This window comes from Gossypium hirsutum, chromosome A08, assembly GCF_007990345.1.
Source record: "Gossypium hirsutum isolate 1008001.06 chromosome A08, Gossypium_hirsutum_v2.1, whole genome shotgun sequence".
In the NCBI taxonomy this organism is placed as follows: Eukaryota; Viridiplantae; Streptophyta; class Magnoliopsida; order Malvales; family Malvaceae; genus Gossypium; species Gossypium hirsutum.
The window spans coordinates 38565189-38580463 of NC_053431.1; the positions used below are offsets into that span (position 1 = coordinate 38565189).

General features: G+C 38.9%; 2 non-coding genes across 2 annotated transcripts; one reads left to right on the forward strand and one right to left on the reverse strand.

Annotated features, from left to right (window-relative positions):
* The first annotated feature begins 525 nt into the window (after positions 1–525).
* LOC121205936 (small nucleolar RNA R71) lies at positions 526–631 on the forward strand. The gene has a single exon (XR_005901010.1). It is a non-coding gene; the product is annotated as a small nucleolar RNA R71 (small nucleolar RNA).
* Positions 632–13476: 12845 nt separating this feature from the next.
* LOC121205205 (small nucleolar RNA R71) lies at positions 13477–13583 on the reverse strand. The gene has a single exon (XR_005900290.1). It is a non-coding gene; the product is annotated as a small nucleolar RNA R71 (small nucleolar RNA).
* Between the last annotated feature and the right edge of the window lie 1692 nt (positions 13584–15275).

Below are 15275 nucleotides of genomic sequence, written 5' to 3' on the forward strand. Positions count from 1 at the left end.
TCCTATTGGTAGGGTGGTTGTTGGTAGCCTGGAGGTGGTTGTGGTTTTTGACTTCCTTGACTACCCCACGAGAAATTGGGGTGGTTCCTCCAACCTGCATTGTAAGTATTGCTATATGGATTGTTTTGAGGTCGAGAATTATTACCCATGTAATTTAATTGCTCGTTATCGATGTTGTGGCCATAAGGTTGGTATTCTGAATGGCTTGTTCGACCTCCACTTGCTTCGCACTGCATTACTGAGTGAACCTGTGAAGAACTAAGAAAACCATCAATCTTTTTATTCAAGAGTTCTACCTGATTAGAGAGCATAGTGACCGAATCGACGTTATAAACACTGGCTGTTTTCGTTGGCTTTGTCCTCAGGACTTGCCACTGATAGTTATTCAATGACATCTCCTCTATGAACTCATATGCATCTTTAGGTGTTTTATTATTGATGGTTCTGCCAATAGCTGCATCAACCATTTGCCGAGTCGAAGGATTCAGACTATTGTGGAATGTTTGAACCTGAAGTCAAAGCGGTAACCCATGGTGAGGGCACCTTCTTAAAAGGTCCTTGTATATCTCCCATGCATCGTAGAATGTTTCTAAATCCATCTGCACAAAAGAAGAGATATCATTACGTAATTAAGCCGTTTTAGCCGACGGAAAATATTTTACTAAAAATTTTTCGGTCATTTGTTCCCAAGTAGTAATTGACCCTCGTGGTAACGAGTTCAACCACTGTTTAGCTTTGTTCCTCAAGGAGAAAGAGAATAACCAAAGACAAATGGCATCGTCAGAAATGCCATTAATTTTAAATATGCCGCATAGTTCCAAAAAGTTTGCTAAGTGAGCGTTGGGATCTTCATCCTACAAACCATCAAACTAAACAAACTGTCGTATCATTTGAATTGTGTTAGGTTTCAGTTCAAAAGTATTTGCAACTACAGCAGGTCTAACTATGCTTGATTCAGTTCCTGTTAAAGAAAGTTTAGCATAATCATACATAGTGCATGGAGCAGGATTTTGATTAGCCGCAATTGTAGGAGGTAGCTGATTGTTTTGGTTTTCAGCCATCTCTTTGGTTGGGAGTTGAGTATCGTCTTCTTGCTCGTTCCCTGTGTATCTTAGGCTTCGCCTTATTTTTCTTTGGTTTCGAATTGAGTGTTCCTAATATTTTAGTTCCCCGGCAATAGCGGCAAAAACTTGTTCGTGTGATTTCGTGATAGGTTTTAAATATTTATAATTAATCATTCTTGAAACTAACTATTATCTCGATGTAGGAAAGTGTACTTATCAAACAGTAGTATAGTTTTAGCAAGACCGGATTGTCGAACCCAAAGGAACTAAAAGTAGTAGTAATGACTATCTTTTTATCATCTAGCCTAAGAATAAAGAGGTTTTGTTTTAACTAACTAATTATCTAAACTAAGAATTCACAGAGAATAAAATTGGGGAATTGCTTTTGGGAAAATCGATTGAATTAAGACAATACCTAAGGAAAAATCCACCTAGACTGTACTTGTTATTCTGGCTCCGAATCGGACGATTTATTCTTTTAACTTGTTTCATAGAGATACCTAAGTTATGTTATTATCCTTATTCAAGACTAATAACGTCTAATCCCTAGATTGAATAATTGAGACCTTTTTCTAATTAACACTCTAGGGTTGCATTAACTCGATCTATGGATCCCCTTATTAGGTTTCACCCTAATCTGGTAAAATCTTGTCACCCTATGTCTAGGCTCGCAATCAACTCTGCTTAATTATGACAAATGTACTCTTAGACAGGGTCTATTCCTCCTCTAAATAAGAGCTTACCTTGAATCAATATCCTGGGATATCAAAACAAGAATTAAGAACACATACTTAAGAACAAGTTAAATATTTATCATACAATTCAAAAAATAATAACAAGATTCGTCTTAGGTTTCATTCCCCTTAGGTATTTAGGGGATTTAGTTCATAACTAAATAAGAAAACATCTCAGAATAATAAAGAATACAAAACATAAAGAAAACCCAAACCTCCTGAAGGGGAAATTGAGGAGAGATGTTCAGTCTTGATGATGAATCCCGCTTCTGAGATGGATCAATCGGCTTTCTTGGAGTAATGCCTTACTCCCTATTCTGTGTCTCCTTTTCTTCCTCTTATAGGGTGTATTTATAGGCTTTGGAATGCCTAGGAACCCTCAAAATTAGCCTTTTCTGAATTGGACTCAACTTGGGCTCGATAGGGACACGCCCGTGTGCGATTACTTCAGGCCGTGCTCGAGCCTGCCAAATTGGCATAGCTATGTGTTCTGCCCATGTGATGAGGTCCAGGCCGTGTTGATTTCGTACTTTGGCCCATTTTCTCTATTTTGACCCGTTTCTTGTTCCTTTTATTCTCCTATGCTCTCCTAAGTATAAAACATGAAATTAAAGCATTAGGAGCATCGAATTCACCAATTCTAATGGAAAATCATCCATAAAATGCGTTAAGCATGGGGTAAAAGTATGTATAAAGTACGATTTATAATGTTATATTCATATGTGAAATGTTATGAACGTGTTTGCAAAGGTTGCTATGGCCTAAGTTAATCCAAGGTACATTTATAATCATTTATGCATGTTGTGGAATGCCTTGTTAAACGATGAATTTGCCTACTTTAAATAGTTGAATTAGTTGGTATTGGTTGTGTATCTCAAGTGCAGGTTTTGGGTGAAAAAATAGAGCTAGGAATGACTTTATTTTGTCCAGACGGGAAGACACACGGGCGTTTGTGTAGACCATGTGTGACACATGGCCTGGTAACATGGGTATGTGGTTAGGCCGTGTGTCCCCTGCACCTAAATTTTGAGAAACAGAATGCTCAGAATTAGGCACACGGGCAGGGACCTGAGCGTGTGTCTCAGTCGTGTGTACCACATAGCCTGGAACACGGGCGTTTATCTCGGTCTTGTGAAACCTACACCTAATTCGAATTAAATTAATTAACCACACGGCCTAGCACACGGGCATGTGGCATGGCCGTGTGTGCAAGTCAGAGAGTTACACGGGGTCAAAAATGGCCTCTAACACGGGCGTGTCCCAGGGTTACACGGGAGTGTCACGGGAGTGTCCCTTGGACCACACGGGAGTCCTGTAGCTTGGAAAAATTTTGAAAAGTCCCGAAAAATTCTTAAAGGTTCTGAATAAGTACCGACTCTTTTCTAAAGCTCGTATTGGGCCTTGAGGGTCAAATCAAGGGATGTTATGCATGATATTGATAAACAAATAGCAATTTACGTAAATTAATTGAAAAATGTTCTAAATGTTCTGGTAATGCTCCAAAACCCTGTTCTGGCAACGGGTACGGGTTTGGGGTGTTACACAGAGAGTCTTAAAATTACAAAACTCTCAATAATAATCTAGAAACTTTTATAAATTCTTAATTATTTACAATCATTTCTAGACTAGTGGTCACCGCTGAGTCTCTGTTACACTGACCTGTCTATGTCTGAGGATTACATGAACGAATAGACAAACAGATGTGAGTTTTCAAAACTCAGTGTGTACCCAAACAGAGACATACATACACAGAAACTTAGATTTCTCATGTAGCAGATTAGATACGGACATAACTCCTTAGGAAAATGAGGTTATCAGAATAATACAGATATGCAAAGTCCTACCCCCATCCTCTACATATCATCTTCAACCATCCCAACACACCACGTGGGGTATAAAACACCCACCCATCCTAACACACCATATAGTGTTTATACGAAACTTATTAGAATAGTTTGTAGCCAAGCTGCCAATATATCGTTACACACTTGGTTCATTTTTTATGTGAAAGTAATACCGAGACCTTCGAAACCTAAAAACAGAATACCAAACACTGTTTTAGCAGTTAATTTACAAATTTGTCAACAATAATCCAACAATGAACCCAAGACCTCAAGCATACACTCTAATCACTTAACCATTGAAGCAAATACTCATTTATGTCGAAATCCACAACAACAAAATTAAATAATTCAGGGCGTTACATGTAACACCCCAAACCCGGCCTGGACGTTATGACCGGATCTGATGCGCCACATCGAAGCGTTCAAAACATTCCGTATTACTTAGTTTGGAAAAACTTAGTTGGTGTTGTAAAAGACACTTTTAAAAGTAGGTTAAAGTGAATGGAAGCTGTGCACCAGGTAGGAAACCAGGAAGGAGAGGAGGTGAGTCCGTCGGACTGCTTAAGTACCAAGCTCCCTTCGGATCCAATCCTAGACATGCACACCGCCATTGCCACACTCTAACATCTCGTATAATTTGGAGAAAACCGTTTGGTTATGTCCATCTTAAGAAAATGATTAAGGTTGTAAAACGTTTGCTTAAAATATTTATTTTCTTGGAAAAAAACAATTACTTTGCGGAAACTTTGCGTGTCATCGTGATCTTTTAAAAACAAGTAGTTTTTATAAAACGAACACTAGTGCTAACCAGTTTAATAATCCCCAAAATAAAATTAATTAAAAAGAGCGGCCTTATTACAACTTTAAGCATAATCAAAATAATCCAAATTAAATGCTAAACTTATTTAAAATCGGCAATTAATCTTCATGACCACTCTGAATCCCGCCCAGCTCCAAGTCCACCAACTAGGGCTCACCTGCAAGGATGGAAGAGGAAGGGGTGAGTTTGGGAAAACTCAGTGTATACAGAAACCCATCCAAAGCCCAAATCAGCTCGAGCCCATTGGGCCTAAGCCCTATTCAGATAACAGCACACAGTGGACCAAAAGCCCTTTTCAGAACACAGTAGCAAGGCCTTAGCCCTTTTTAACACAACAGTGTGGCCCATAGGCCCAATTCAGTAACATAAGTAACAGTAGTAGTAATGTATGCAAGCCCAACTGGGGAGACTACTCAACCCACCAACCGCTACACTGCCTCGTACCAGCCCTACACTCTATGTGGGGAATATCTCAACCCACCTAGCCCTACACTCCACAATTGCAGCAACGCTGCTCAAATATCAGTAAGTTGAGCCAAAGCCTCCAGTACGTGGATGAACCACTTTCAATACTTCCTCCATCAATACTCCAACCCCATGCAACAGATATTAATACAAGCATATCATGTAAAATACAGTATTAATCAATCATGCCATTTAGCCAATTTAAACCCTAGGGGTATTTCGGTAATTATGCTCTTTAGGGGTAATTTCGTACTTACGCAACTACACAAGCTATTTCAATAATTTTAATCAGTTTTATGCCATTTGGTTCCACCATCTAATTAATAGGCTAATTTGCCCATCTCTTACCCATATTGGTCCGTAAGCCCATTGGGCCCAGTTTTGGCCCATCGAGCCCCTTTTTTCGAAGTACGTTAAAACGTCACACGAACTTACTTACCACTTTACGGTGCCAGATCTAACAATTACTCTATGTCTTGAGAGCATTCGCATACTCACAAGCCTATGATATGCCGGAATTTCGGCATTTCGGCTTTTGCCGAATTGAACTAAGAAAGGGTGTTCGGTACACATCTGATTCGCGACGACTGCTACTGAGATCTCTTCCGATGTCCTACAATTGATTAGCACAGTTCTTATTTACAAACCATAATCACTAAACCCCAAAACTTACTTATCCATGATCGAACCATGCCCCTAAAAGCCTTTGAAACCTTACCTTTTTGCCAAAATCGATAGCTAGCTCCGAATCCGATTGTTCCAATGATTCACGCTTTTGATCCAACGCTTAAGAAGACTCTAATCACCAAAAGAAAACATCAGTTACAAACCCTTAAAGCCTTATGCTCAAATCGACAGCCTCCCTAATTTTTAGGGATTTCGGCTTTTCCTAACGTCGTAAAATAAGAGCAGATCTGAGATGATAAGTACTTACCCCTTACTCCTACTTGATTTCCACACAATCCGGTGCAGATTTATCCTTAGAACAATGGTAAAACCCGAATCCAAGGGTTGAAGAAGTTTCAACTATAAGCCCCTAAACCAATAGTTTTTCGGCTTTTGGGTGGTGAAGGAGATGACAATATGGAACTATAACCTTGAAGTAAAATTGCCGTCAGGTATCTAGGATTAAGAAAAGATAATCGTAGATTTAATAAAAACAAAAGAACATAGAAGGACCTGGCTTTGAAGAAATCGGCACAAGCAGTGATCACAGGATTTTGGCTTTTGCGACTTCGGCAAAGGTGCTGATGAATAGCAGGTTTGATGAATGGTTTTGAAGAAGAAAAATAGAAAAGAAGAATAGGGAGGTGGTAGTTTCGGCTAGAGAGGAAGAAGAGAGAAAAGAAAAACCTTAAGGTGTTTAAGCAGAAGAAAACGACACCACTCAATACCCTAAGTGCCGAAATACTAACCTCAAAAACCCCCTGCCAATTTCTCCCTCTTCAATGCCCTAAATTCGGCCAACTCCTAGCCTCTCCCAATCCCTTAAATCTCTCCCCTTATCACTCCTTAATCCAAGCGTTTGGAATGATCCAAACTCTCCTCTAGCAGAATCCACCTGGACTCCAACACTTACCCATCCTGCACTTAAAAATAAATGCATCTATTTCCCAACACAGGGAATCGATCCCATGCCTTCCCCAATGCTCCACACTCCACTTTTCTAGGAACCTAGTGGCGTCACCCTTGCCACTTTACCAGAGGCTCATTTGTGATGCAATTTACCCATCACTCAACTTAAGGCCACTTAGCCAGAACCCCTAACCTTTTAAGTCCAAAATTCAAAAATTCAACCGGGTTTTGGCCAACACATGGGCCTTCTATAAGCCCATTTACCTACTCAAAATATTAATTTCACATCCAAATACAAGATTTTAAAAATCTTTACAAAATATTGAAAACCGCGAATAAATCCGAAAATCAGGATGTTACATTACAACTCTACCCCCTAAAAGAAACTTCGACCTCAAAATTTACCTGATTCGAACAGATGAGGATACTACTGATGCATAAGTCCTTAGGTTCCTACTTGGCTTCCTCGATGCTATGATTCTGATACAGAACCTTAACTAATGAAATAGACTTCTTTCTCAAAATCTTTATATCCTGATCTAAAATTTGAACCGACTCCTCCTCAAGTGTCAAATCTAGTCTAAACTCGATCTCCTCAACAAAAACAACATGTGATGGGTTAGATCGATACCACCTCAACATAGAGACGTGAAATATGTCATGAATACGGTCTAACTCTAGAGGTAACTCAAACTGATAAGCAACCGGTCCCACACACTTAGAATCTGATACAACCCAATGAACCTAGAGCTTAACTTGCCCTTATGTCCAAACTATACAACTTTATTCCATGGAAACACCTTGAGGAATACATAATCACCCACAAAATACTCGATATCCCTTCTTTATATATCTTCATAGGACTTTTGTTTATTAGAAGCTGCCTTAAGATGATCCCGTATCAATCTGATTTTGTCTTCAGTCTCAGAAACCAACTTAGGACCCAAAACCCATTTTTCACCCAACTCAATCCAACACAGTGGAGTACGACACTTATTACCATACAGAGCCTCGTAAGGTGCCATCTAGATGCTAGATTGAAAACTGTTGTTGTAGGCGAACTCAGCCAAAGGTAGAAAATCCTCCCAACTCCCTTGCAAATCAATTACATAACTCCAAAGCATATCCTCCAGTATCTGAATCACCCTCTCGGATTGACCATCAGTCTAAGGATGGAACGCAGTACTAAACCCAAGGTCGAACCCAGAGCTTCATGAATTTTTTCAAAAATCAAGAAGTAAAACAAGGATCACTATAAAAAATTATCGAAACCAGAATCCCTTGAAGTCCTACAATCTCAAAAATGTAGAGTTTGGCCAACTTTTGAGTGAATAATTTGTTTGAACAGGAATGAAATGGGTGGACTTGGTCAACCGATCCGTGATGACCCATATGGAATCCTTCTTAGTAGGTGTTAAAGGCAACCCACTAATGAAGTCCATAGTTACACATTCTCATTTACATAAGGGAATCTTAATGGGTTAGAGCAAACCTGAAGGCAACTGATGCTCAGCCTTAACTTTCTGACACGTTAGACAACAAGAAAAAAATCTGTTGCCTCTCGTTTCAAACTCGGCCACTAGTATATCTTATTTTTATCGGGATGCATAGCATAAGGGCTACTATGTACTTCCTTCAGAATCGATTGTCTCAAATTAGAGTCGTTTGATACAAAAACTCGACCTTGGGAACACAGAACCCTATCACTATTCAGTCCAAAATCCGACGTACTTCTACTTGACGAAAGCATAAAATCAGAGAATCATCCCTCAACTATTTATCCCAAATCTGATTAATCCAAATCGGTTTAACTTGCAACTCAGCTAACAAACTCCCATCCTTAAAATGACTTAGGCGAGCAAACATCACCCTTAGATTAGACACTGCTCTACGGCTAAGAGCATCGGCCACCACATTGGCTTTATCGGGATGGTACTCTATCGTGCAGTCGTAATCCTTGAGCAGCTCAATCCATCTACGCTGCCTAAGGTTCAACTCCTTTTGAGTAAGAGGTACTTAATGCTCTTGTGATCAGTGTAGATAATACACCTCTCACCATACAGATACTGCCTCCAAATCTTTAAGGCAACAACCACGGTAGCCAACTCGAGATCGTGCTTCAAATACTTTTCCTTGTATAACTTAAGCTGTCAGGATGCATAAGCCACAACCTTTCCATCTTACATTAGAACACATCCCAAACTGACATGTGACACATCACTATAAACTACGAACTCTTTACCAAATTCAGGCTGTATTAGAATAGGAGCCTAAGTCAAAATAGACTTGAGCTTCTCAAAGCTCGATTGCTGCTCGTCAATCCAGACAAAAGGAGTATTATTGCGTAAAAGCTTAGTTAAAGGAGCTGCAACCAACGAGAACCCCTTAACAAACCTTCGATAATAACCCGTAAGAGCCAGAAAATTACGGATCTCAGAAACATTCTTAGGCTGTTATCAATCAAGTACAGCCTCAATCTTTCTAAGTTCAACTCGGATCCCTTCAACAAAAACCACGTGCCCTAGAAATGTACTTCCCGCAACCAAAAGTCACACTTGCTCAACTTAGCATAGAGTTCCTTCTCTCGAAGTATTTGAAGGACTACTATAAGATGCTCATCATGTTCATCTTCAGTCTTAGAGTATACCAGAATATCGTAGATGAAAAATACAATGAACTAATCCAAATACGACTAGAAAACCTGGTTCATCAGATTCATGAACGCAGCTGGAGTGTTCGTCAAACCAAAAGGCATGACTAGGAAATTGCAGTGCCTATAATGAGTCCTAAAAGCCGTATTATGAACATCAACTTCCTTAACTCTAAGATAATGATACCCAAAACGGAGATCTATCTTAGAGAATACTGAAGCCCCATGAAACTGATCAAACAAATCGTCGATCCTCGGAAGTGGGTACTTATTCTTCATACTCAACTTATTTAACTGTCACTAGTCAATGCACATACCCATGGTACCGTCCTTTTTCTTTACAAACAAAACTGGGGCTCCCTATGGAGACACATTAGGACGAATGAATCCATGATCCAGAAGCTCCTGAGGCTGCGCCTTTAGCTTTGTAAGCTCTTTCGATGCCATTCGATAAGGAGTGATGGACACTAGAGCTGTACCAAATAAAAGCTCAATGCCAAGCTCAACTTCCCAATTTTGAGGTAAACTCAATAACTCCTTGGGAAAAACATTCAAAAATACCCTCACTGTTCTGATGTTCTCAATAGAAGAGGCCCTAGAAACTGAAACACTTACGTAGATCAGATATGCTTCACACCCTTTCCGAACTAGTTTTTTAGCCACTAGAGCGAAGATTATGTTAGACAAGTAATCTTGATGCTCACCGATCACAACAACCTCCACATCATCCTCAGTTCTTAGAACTACCTGGTTACTTGCGCAATGCAAAATGACTCGGTGCTCTACAAACCAATCCATACCCAGAATCAAATCAAGCTCTCCAAACGGTAACTCAGTCAAATATGCCAAAAACATACCCCTTGTACTTTCAGCGGTACGTTTCTATACAGTCTATTCACCTGAACCGACTAACCCAATGGACTCAATATATAAATCTCAATCGAAGTACTTTCAACAGTAATCCTCAAGTTTTTAGAGACTGAACTAGCTATGTGAGAGTGTGTTGACCCTATGTCTAAAAGAGCAATATAAGGGGCATAAAAAATAAGGAACGTACCCGTAATCACATTAGGGGCGTCTCTATCCTCACGACGTCTAGTAGCAAAAACTGATACAAGCTACATCGTCTCAGTCTGATTAGCACCTCTACCCAGTGCTCTCTATCCTATACCCAAGCCATTATCACCCTTGGTCAGACTACGGCTCCTAGGCGGCTGGTGTACTGCCCTCTGAGGCTGAACAAAACCCAGAACCAAAGCTTGCATTTGATTAGAATTCTATGACCACTCTCTAATATGATGGTCCATCGACCCACAATACAGTCATGCTCCCAACCTCTCCTAACACTCGCCCAGATGGCACCTACCACAGTCACTGCATGGTTGAACAATAATAGGAGCAACTAGAACTCCCACTCTAGAAGACCTATCAGTCTGGCCCATTTCTTAGGCCCCTGAGCAGAACTAGAGGGCTCGGAATCCCTCTTATTCTTACCTCTCTCTCGATCCATATTCTGGCGCTCAATGCCCTTAACCTCTTCGGTGATTTTTGCCTAGTCCACTAGAACGACAAACTCTCGCTTCCTCTGCGGAGCTATTAGAACCCTCAGGCTGTCCCTTAGACTATCCTCAAAATGCACACTTTTTGTATACAAATGCCACCATCTATAACACCCCTAACCCGTATCCGTCACCGGACTAGGGTTACAAGGCATTACCGGACAAAATGGAACGTTTCACACTCATTTCACAATCAAAAGTCTTACACCGTCAAATCATAGTCAAATATCAAAACTAATTCATACAAGTTCCATAATTTCAAAGTTCAAACCATATAGCAATCATTTCTATATCATTCGGATACCCAAGTCATAACTCAACCAAAATTCATTTCATATACATAGCATATAACAAGACATCTATATCCTTAGCTAAATACAACCATAACAGTTTAAAATCTTTATAAATGCTCATATTAAACCATGACTTTATATCACGATTGAATATTTATTTGCACATAAAACATTAGGTAACTATATAACATAACCAACTATACTTTAAAGATTATCAATCCATTTAAAAAAAAAACAAGTACCAAATCTTAGCATTTTAAACAATATAACATTATACGCATTTTACCAAATCAAATTGGACCATTTCTTTATCACGATGTCAAATCATTCCATACCTAATTCACAATCTAACTAATATAATCAACCACACACACGAGCTGCATACTTAAGCCGAATTTTACTGTTACAAATATGTAATTTACTAACAAAATGATAAACCAAAATTTATACATATTTTTACCCCATGCTTAACACATTTTATGAATGATTTTTCCTTAGAATTGGTGAATTCGATGCTCCTAATGTCTTAATTTCATGTTTTATACTTAGGTGAGCGTAGGAGAGCGAAAGGAACGAGAAACGGGCCAAAAATGGAGAAAATAGGAAACGTACGAAATCAACATGGCCTAGACTTCCATACACAGGCAGACCACACGGTCGTGTCAATTTGGTAGAATCAAAGCACTGCTCACACGGGTAGAACACACGCTTGTGCCATTCTAATAGGCTTGAGCACGACCTGAAGTAATCGTACACGGGCGTGTCCCTACCAATCCCAAGTTGAGTCCAATTCGAAAAAGGCTAATTTTGAGGGTTCTTAGGCATTCTAAAGCCGATTGATCCATCTCAGAAGTCGAATTCATCATTAGGACTGGAGATCTTCCCTCAATTTCCCTTCAGGAGTTTTGGGTTTTCTTTATGTTTTGTATTCATTATTCTTTTGAGATGTTTTCCTTTTTAGTTATGAACTAAATCCCCTAAATACCTAAGGGGAATGAAACCTAAGACGAATCTTGTTATTATTTTCTGAATTATATGATAAATATTTGGCTTGTTCTTAATTATGTGTTCTTAATTCTTGTCTTGATATTCCAGGATATTGATTCAAGTTAAGCTCTTATTCAGAGGAGGAATAGACCCTGTCTAATAGTACATTTGTCATAATTAAGCGGAGTTGGTTGCGCGCCTAGAGATAGGGTGACAAGATTTTTTCGGATTAGGGTGAAACCTAATAAGGGGATCCATAGATCGAGTTAATGCAACCCTAGGGAGTTAATTAGAAATAGATTTCAATTATTCAACCTAGGGTTAGCGTTGTTAGTCTCGAGAGAGATAATAATATAACTTAGGGATTTCTACGAATCACGTTAAATGAATAAATCGTCTGATTCAGAATCAAATAACAAGTGAAGTCAAGGTGGATTTTTCCATAGGTATTGTCTTAATTCAATCGTTTTTCCAAAAGTAATTCCCCAATTCTATTTTCTGTAAATTCTTAGTTTAGTTAATTAGTTAGTTAAAAGAAACCCCATTATTCTTAGGCTAGATAATAAAAAGACAGTTATTACTAGTACTTTTAGTTCCTTTGGGTTTGACAATTCGGTTTTGCTAAAACTATTCTACTGTTTGATAGGTACACTTGCATTCATTGTGATAATAGTTAGTTTCAAGAAAAACTCATTATAAATTTATAAAACTTATCACAGACAAAATCACGATCAACTTTTTGGCGCCGTTGCCGGGCAACTAAGATATTAGGAACACTCAATTTTTATTACTTTAGCCATTTATTTTCTTGCAAGTTTATTTTATTTTATTTTATTATTATTTATTAATTTACTTTTCTTTCTCTTAGCAGTTTTTTATAGTTTATGACTAGAAGAAACCATCAGGATCACTGCTTTTTGATGAAGAAATCGATCGCACAGTTCACAGAAACCAAAGAGAAATAAGGCGAAGCTTAAGATACATAGAGAACGAGCAAGAGGACGATATTCAAACCACAACCGAGGAGATGGCTGAAAACCAAGAAAATCCGCTACCTCCTGCGATTGTTGTTAATCAGAATCCTGCTCCGCGCACTATGTTAATCAGAATCCTGCTCCGCGCACTATGTATGATTATGCTAAACCTAATTTAACAGGAACTGAGTCAAGTATGGCTAGATCTGCTCTTGCTGCAAATAATTTTGAACTGAAACCTAACACAATTAAAATGATACAATAGTTTGTTCAGTTTGATGGTTTGCAGGATGAGGATCCCAACGCTCACTTGGCAAATTTTCTATAATTTTGCGATACCTTTAAAATTAATGGCGTTTCTGATGACGCCATCCATCTTCGGTTGTTTCCCTTTTCATTAAGGAACAAAGCTAAACAGTGGTTGAACTCGTTACCACGAGGGTCAATTACTACTTGGGAACAAATGACTGAAATTTTTTTATTAAAATATTTTCCACCGGCTAAAATAGCCAAATTACGTAATGATATCTCATCTTTTGTGCAGATGGATTTAGAGACACTCTACGATGCATGGGAGAGATACAAGGACCTTTTGCAAAGATACCCTCACCATGGGTTACCACTTTGGCTACAGGTTCAAACGTTCCATAATGGCCTGAATCCTTCATTCGGCAAATGATTGATGCAGCCGCTGGAGGAACTATCAATAATAAAACACCTGAGGCAGCTTACGAATTTATTGAGGAGATTTCACTGAATAACTATCAGTGGCAAGTTATGAGAACAAAGCCAACAAAAGTAGCCGGTGTTTTCAACTCGACGCGGTTACTATGCTATCTAACCAAGTAGAACACTTAAATAAAAAGATTTCCGATTTGTGTGGTTTTACTCAGGTACATCCAGTGATGAGGTGTGATTCGAATGGAGGAGGAGCATGCACAGAATATCAACCGTTCAACCCTAGCATCGAGGAAGAACAAGTCCAATAAATGGGTAACAATAACTCTAGGTCCCAAAATAACCAATATAGTAACACTTATAATGCAGGTTGGAGGAACCATCCCAATTTCTCATGGGGCGGTCAAGGAAATCAAAGGCCACAACATCCTCCGAGCTTTCAACTACCTCCTTACCAGCAAGAAAAGAAGCTAAACCTTGAGGAGATGCTAACCAAATTCATCTCAGTGTCAGAAACCCGTTTTCAAAATACCGAGACAGCACTTAAGAATCAACAAGCATTGATCCAAGGGCTCGAAACTCAGATTGGACAGCTTGCCAAGTTGATTTCTGAATGACCACAATGTAGCTTGCCAAGCAAAACAGAATCTAACCCAAGGGAGCAACTCAACACGATTACTAGTCAAGATGAAGAAGGGTTAGTCACATTTGAACCAAAACCAAGGCAAGAAACTGAGATAAGTAAAGACAAAGGTGAGGTAGACCACAATAAGTAGAAACCGGTAAGTACAGAATACAAACCTCATGTGCCATACCCTAATGCGACAAGGAAAGACCGCTTAGATGAACAATTTGGTAAATTCCTAAAACTCTTAAAAAAATTACATATTAACTTACTGTTTATAGAAGCTCTATCGCAGATGCCAAACGCAATGAAATTTTTAAAGGAGCTTTTAGCAAATAAGCGGAAGTTAGACGAGGCTTCACATGTGAAGCTAAATGCATTTGTTCAGCTATTCTACAGAATAAGCTACCCAAAAAATTGAAAGATCCAGAGAGTTTTACAATTCCTTGCTTAATTGGTAGTTTAGATGTTAATAATGCATTAGCTGATTTAGAGGGGCTAGTATTAACGTCATGCCTCACAAAATGTTTAAACAACTAGGTCTTGGGAAACCAAATAGACTAGGATGAGCATTCAATTACCAGATGAAACTATAAGATTTCCTAGGGGTATTATTGAAGATGTGCTAGTTAAAATCGATAAATTTATATTTCCCATTGACTTCGTTGTTCTAGACATAGAGGAGGATAGCAACACTCCTTTGATTTTAGGAAAGCCCTTTTTAGCAACTCCTAGAACGATTATTGATGTTGGCACAAGTGAGCTCACACTTCGCGTGGGAGACGAAAGAATCACCCTTCAAGCTCGCAATTCTGGCAACACATTGGAAATTGAAGGTGATTGTCTAAACCATTCTACTAAAATTGACAATATGATGCAACCTACTTTGCAAGAAATGAGTCTGAAGGAAGTACATGATCCATTCTCAAGAAATAGTAAGGACCTATTCATGAAGAATGAAGGCTACAAATCGAGGAGCTAGATGAATGGCAGACGCATAAACTAAG